The 6,888-nt window shown below is 36.8% G+C and overlaps 1 protein-coding gene across 1 annotated transcript in view; it reads right to left on the bottom strand.

Moving 5' to 3' along the window:
* The window catches only part of LOC106457270 (polycomb complex protein BMI-1-like), a 67,316-nt gene extending 61,205 nt beyond the window's left edge, over positions 1 to 6,111 (bottom strand). The window contains exon 1 of the mRNA XM_013916698.2: positions 5,864 to 6,111. The gene's annotated coding sequence lies outside the window, so the exon portion shown is untranslated. The remainder of the gene's footprint in view (positions 1 to 5,863) is intronic.
* Positions 6,112 to 6,888: the final 777 nt, after the last annotated feature.

Raw genomic sequence — 6,888 nt, 5'->3', positions numbered from 1 at the left:
CAGCCAAACAATGTTATAGATAATAGGTAAATCTTAAATAAGCACTGCTACAAATAAGTAATAAATCTTAACTTATTATATTCTGGTTCTTAGAATACAGAGAAAGAGTATATATATATATATATATATAGATAGATAAGCTACACCAAAAGTTAAAGAACTTCTTCTTTCACGCCATGCTCTGTGAACTACTGATGTGAACAGATTGGACTTTGGACTTCGATCGTTTGTAGTTACAGCTTGGTAGATTCAATAGCATTAAGGCATATTTACTTCACGAATAGGGTATTATCATGTGCCATTTTGGTACATGTTACGTCATGCTTAATGGACCACTAAGTTATGTATGAATAACAAGGGAAATCACCTATTTGGAATGTTTCAATACGATGTCACTAGATAAAAGAAGACGAGATGAAGCTATGAGATTACACATATATTTCCACGCTTTATGATATGGATGTGACGCTCGATCGCTTTGAAAGGGCTTTAGATTTCACAATGAACACTCCATTTTTTAAAGCGAGAAATGTAAAAGTGACTCCATAGAATCAGGTCCTCCAAAGTACGCCTCCTAACTACGTCAGGTTTGATATATATATATACATAATTCACGCCTTTATCCCTAACCACTAAGCTAGTTCCATCCCACGCATTGACTTCATCCTTCACCACTATATAGGTCTTACTATTCTGTATCTAATGCTCACTGACCCTTTCCTCACTGCTGCACTGGATATTATATCACTGCTATATACATTTAATTCTTCCGGTCCTATCTTCCCCCCTCATCACTTCTGGATCTTAAGACAGTATACAGTAGTACATCATTATATGATAACAATTTGCTGATAAATGATAAATTAAAAAGCTAACTTCTACAACAAATGATCATCATTGACACAACTAGACACCATGGGGCTTGTCGAGCAAAATTACATGATGTCATTAACCAACAAGTTAACTATTGCGGGAAACCCCAAGAAGCTTAGGGGGTGGGGGTGGATGGGTGGTCTAGGGAGCCCATGAACGTGACCAGACCAGTAAGATAAGAAGTTGTCTGTGATGATACTGCAAGTGTTAACACACTACTTCATTACAGAAAAGCAGTTGCTTGAAACGTGGCTTAACTAAATCCCTTTTTACCCTGCTGTTGTTTATAATTCGACGTTGTGTTAACTTTCTCGTGAACCCACTCCTTTTTGGTTAGTTTCATTAAATAATATGGCGTTTATTTTAATCATAATTAATTGTAGCTATGGAGATTATTTTCTATTTCTACTAGCTAAGTGTGTGGTTTTAGTAATTACCTAAATCTTCTATCTTGACCGAACCTCTTGAGATATTATTCGAAAATACTGTTAAAAGTAAGAACAACTAATTAATAATTCAATGCAACGTAATCAACACATGCTTGGATTTTCTGGACTATTGATTTAAAACAAAAATATATATAATTTTAATTTAGATCTATTGAACAGTACAGTTGTCTTACTTTTGTGTAGGGCCCAGCATGGTCAGTTGGTTAGGGCGCTCGACTCGCATCTGAGGGTCGCGGGTTCGAATCCCTATCCCACCACACATGTTCGCCCTTTCAGCCGTGGGGGCGTCATAATGTGACCATCAATCCCACTATTCGTTTCTTGGTGAAAGAGTAGCCCAAGAGTTGGTGGTGATGACTAGCTGCCTTCCATCTAGTCTTTCACTGCTAAATTAGGGACGGCTAGCGCAGGTAGCTCTCGTGTGGCTTAGCGCGAGCTTCGAAACAAACAAACCTTTTGTGTAGAAGCTCTTAACAAATCCATGAATGAATTCAGTCAGTATTAACCAAAAACGTTAGCTTTTGTAATTTTCACTAATTATAGGTGATTCAATGATGAATTAATTTCTTTTCTAGTGTAACTTTATACACCGTAGTGCATATTTTCGTTGCATAATGTGTCGTTAACTGGGTAAAATGAATGTGTAAACTAATCGATTGCATTACATTAATACAAGGGGGGGGGGGCATAATTTAATTATAATATTTCTCAATATTAACTACTGGTGAGTGAATGGTAAGCTTAAGCTTGAGAGTTTATAACGTTAATGTTCGGGGTTCGATCTTTGTGTGGACACAGTACAGTTAGTCCATTACTGCATCTTTGTAGCTTAACAACAAATAAACAAATTTCTTAAATGTTATTTAAAAACAATATATATATATATATATATATATATTGTGTGTGTGTGTTATAACTGTTGTAGAGGAAGAAAAAAACGAAAAACAACGTAAACGATCTTGAAGAGATTATGAAAGAAAACCATTTCAGGTTGAACCTTAATGGATTTACAAGAACACATACACGATAAGCAAGAAAACAGTCCACACACTTCTGTTGGAGAAGACGCGAAGTTTCCATTAATGCTGGTAATGGCTTTAAGCTCATCGCAAAGAAATACAACGCTAAAAACTCCCGATTTAGCTCAACAAAAGAACCGGTGAGAAGTTGTCACGAATAAGATATACCATGTAATGAAAAGCAAAGTTTCCTTTTCTTTTTTAATTATCTATCTTCAAAAATACTTAATAAAAATAATTTCAATATCTATTGAAATAGAACTACTACACGCATTAATACGCGTTTGTTACGTGCGTTATAAAAGTGTCTATAACGCGAAGAAACTGAGAATGATCTCTTCGTAATTGGCGAGGTAATGCTTTTATATTTTTACCACATTCTCTTTCTCGCGGTGTGACGCTTCATAAGCAGGAGGTTTTCTATAGCTAAAATATTTTGTTTTTATGAAACTAGACGTTTCCGGAGAAAGAGGGACAGGTTCTTCCCACGATAAACGACCATCAATGTATTGAACAGTGGGCTCTCAAAACCAAAGCTATAGAGTGTTAAGCTCTATTTACTATCCAAGTGGCATGCACAGTATTAAAAGAGTTCAGGAAAAGGTGGATTAAAAAAATAAAAATTTCCGTTGTGAATGTTGAGCCCGTGGGATTCATGAATGTCCCCCACTACAAATTTAATACTCTAGACAGAGAGAGCGAGAACCGATTGTGGATGTACCGGTTTAAGAGGGAAACTTAGCTAGTTGGTTGCGTACTCTTATACAACATGTCGCGGAATGCCGCAGCAAGGCGGCCGCGTCCATTGCTATTGACGGGAGGTGCCGGTATGCAAGCTAATAGGAGTGGGAAACCAAGCGTCAATTTGGCCTGACTAGACTTCTCTCGGTGCTCGTCGCTCTCCAGTAGAACGTAGAATAGAGGAGGGTTTCCTGGCCAACTGTGGCCCCGCTCACACCCTTTAAACACATGCAAGGGCACGAACGGCAAAGCAGTGCCTAGACCTTGAGCAGCTATCAAGTTTCTTAACTGACTTAACGTTAGTCGAGCCTTGCCCTAGCAATGTTCTCCACGTAAAACAAGTATTATAGAGAAACGGGCCTTGCCATAACATTAAAGACATAGACAAATTATAGAAATGCTTTTCCAGTAATAATTATGGGAGATTTGTAGGAATGAAAGGAATATATGTCTAGGAAGGAATCAAAGGTGTTATAATAGTAAATGTGGTTTTGGTAGAGAGAATTTTAAAATGCTGGATTAAATACATTTATACTTTTCCTGTGCTTTTCCTTTGTAATGAGTATCCAACATCTCTTACGTTTTTTGACTATGTAAAAAAAGAGAATTTTGACCATGTGTGACATGACACTCATGCCCTGTAACAATGTTTGTCTGTAACTTGACATAAATACTGCCACATTCTCTGGAAGATATTTAAGAGAAAAACAAACAAACATCTACCCTAATCTGTGATTGGCTTAAAATAATTTCAAATCTTATTTTTATTACTACTTGCTTATCTTGTCGCTGTTGTAAAAAGAAAAGAAAAAGTAGCATGTCATAATATTTAAACTTTGCTGCACTGGTGACCCTCTAGGTTTTGTTGTTGTATTTTTTTTTTGCCAACAGAAAATTAACGGCTTTCTCAGCCACCCGCTTCTTGTGGGAAGATTTACCTTTTGCCCGAGTCGCTCGTCCGACCTTTCCCCTCCGAGATATCGGGGTGGTCTGTGTATGTGGTCGGCGAAATTGTTGTCTATTCGACGGCATCATCAAGAGAAATGTCCAATAACTGTCAGTTGTCACGGGTTTCATTAATCCCGGGGAATCCTTCAAATTGTTATCTTCGGGGGGTGTTTTAGCCCCTTTCTTTGAGTTTCGCTCCGTAAACTCGTTAAAGTATCTGCACTCGCACCTCGGAAAGGCTAAGTTTAAACTATTTAAAAACAATAACGTTTCGTTCTGGACCTTTCTTTTAAATGCTGTCCACTGCTTAAACCAACACTGGTATCGTGGACTGAGTAGGTTACATCAGAACGTATAATACGCTTCATTCCTGCATCTTTAAGTAAGAAACATGTAGAGACTGGAAATAAATCATCCACACACACATCTCAAAACACATGTCTATCGTGAATATTATCTAATTGCACATGATGGCTTACAACATTCACATCTGGAATCTACTAAGTTGGTCTGGATATGACGCATTAAAGTTCTCTTGAAACTACTTAAAAAACAACAGCTTATATTTTAAAATAATCTATTCTCTACTTCAATAGTAGAAAATCAACCAAAACGAGATTAACTTACAAAAACTTCTAAGTCTAATTTAAATTGTGTTAATAATACTGTTCATCTTTCTGGTGTGTGAATATGGAATAATGGTTGTTTGTAGAATGATTAAAGCAACGAAAAAAAAAGAGAACAATTTCATAAAATATTTTGCCATACAAATCCTCGCTCACTTCGCAAGCATTCTTCATACAAGTGCCAATATCTATATAATATATATATATATATATATATTGCATAACTGAATTATACGATCAAACTTGTATCAAATATTTTAGGGTTGAAAAACTAAAAAAAACTATAGCAAAAAGCAACAACAAAAAACAAAACAAATAAATAAACTGGATATACCAATGAACTCTGTCAAAGTGTCCAATTTGTAAGACACTTGGGCTATAACGTCATGCACTGTACAGAACCACGAGAGAAGTGTTACATACACAAGAGTTGGGAAGACGTCACAGGCTGGAAAGAGACTACATATTGCTTTCAAGTTCACAACTTTAACACGGATCAAAATTGTTTCCCCAAAAAGGTACCAGCTAATCTTTATAATATAGAGTATCTGTCTATAATATTTGTTTGGAGCTAAATCTACAATAAAGTGAGAAATAAAAGGTTTATGTTTTGCCTACCTTACGAAAGCTCGGACTAACACTTGCTACGACTGAGCAGTGTGTCACATTGCCTAGCGAAAACATATTTAAATGTTAGAAATTCTTATATCCATATCTTCAGACAAAATGAGAAGCATTTGGAGAAGTATTAGCTCCAAGATGGCATGGAATAGTTGAAGGACCAGTTTGTGATTAACTTAAAATCAAGGATATTTCGCTAAGGTTTGGCTGTGCTCACGAGTGTGCCTAAACGCGCATATCAGCCTCAGCTGAAACCTTCAAAGACTACGTGAAGAGAGAGAGAAAGTGCAAATTAAAATTAGTAAACGGATTTCTAGACACATGGTGCCTCCTTGAAAGGAGCATCAAAGCCTTAAGTGTAAGACAGTGGCAGTCTAACTACCCTAGCAACAACGAACTAGAAGAGAAGTACGGTTTTTCTCGAGAGGGCATCTACGGTGATATGTTGTCGCCATTTTGGTTCAGTGGTGTAGACGACACCCGAGTAGTGTGGATAAATTGGCAGATTTTTAGTAAAAGCAAAGCTTATTGTAAGTTTCATGGGTATCAGTTCTACAACTAGAAAGACTAAGGATCATCTACTTACCTTTTGTTTTGTGGTCACGCTAAAAGTTTTCCCAAAAAATCGAAAATATGCAGCACCTTAAGAATTATCCTCAACTGCTCCTTCCAGTACACCGACATCGGAACGGCGCGTCTGCTTGCCTCGATCTGCTGGCTGGCTGACGCAAGTCACGTGATAAAAGTCCCGGATTGCTTTTGTTCAGACCAAGTCAGCAAATCGACGGATCTGAGTAACGCGCCACGTATTTTTATTCCCCTATTTCCCGCTCGTTCGTGAGGCGTGTAGAGTGGAGAACTAAGACCAGCAGCATGCGGGGAAGAGAGTGAGTGAGCTCTAGTTGTAGCCTCAAACACTAATTCTTGCGTGACATATTCTTGACAGGGAGAGTGTAGGATTTGGATTGAGGAGAGCTAGCTAGTTGTGTTTGAAAGTAGGGAGGATAAGAACGTCTAGCTATGCTCCACTCTTTTTTCGTACAGTTTCTTTTAGGAAATAAAAGTTATTTTAACAGTAGTTGTGCTTTTTATCAGTATTTAAACATCTGAGCAAAGAATACAAAACTGTTATATGCGATTCAGTTTTAAAAACTATATGTAATCTATTGCTGCATTCCCTATTTAAAGATAATAGTATTGATCAACTAAGTCTAAACACATGAATATCTAGGATTCAAAACCAATATTGCCCCCAAAACCTAGGATTCCTTATTAAGAAAGATAGCAACAACAGCGAACTGGAGAGAAAGTTTGTAAATAACTGATCACAACATTCAATTCTTACTTTTAAATAAAGTATGAAGGTGTTTCATCATATGATGAGGCAAATCGAATTTAAAACGTTTTAAGTATTAGAACAGTGAAAATATTTAAAAGGATCCCCATAGTTTTAACTGTCCGACGAAGAAAGAGGGCGTTTTAAATTCTTTTTTTTTACGACTATAAACTGAAAGCTTCCGTTTGTTTCTCCTGGTTAATCTTTGTGAATGTTCTAACACTAATTGTAATATTTTTCCATGTCGCTGTTTGAAAGAAATGCCTTCTAGAATA

This window comes from Limulus polyphemus, unplaced genomic scaffold (genome assembly GCF_000517525.1).
Source record: "Limulus polyphemus unplaced genomic scaffold, Limulus_polyphemus-2.1.2 Scaffold0, whole genome shotgun sequence".
Taxonomy (NCBI): Eukaryota; Metazoa; Arthropoda; class Merostomata; order Xiphosura; family Limulidae; genus Limulus; species Limulus polyphemus.
Note: the sequence above shows the minus strand (reverse complement) of the source record. Positions and strands in the feature narration are given on the sequence as shown.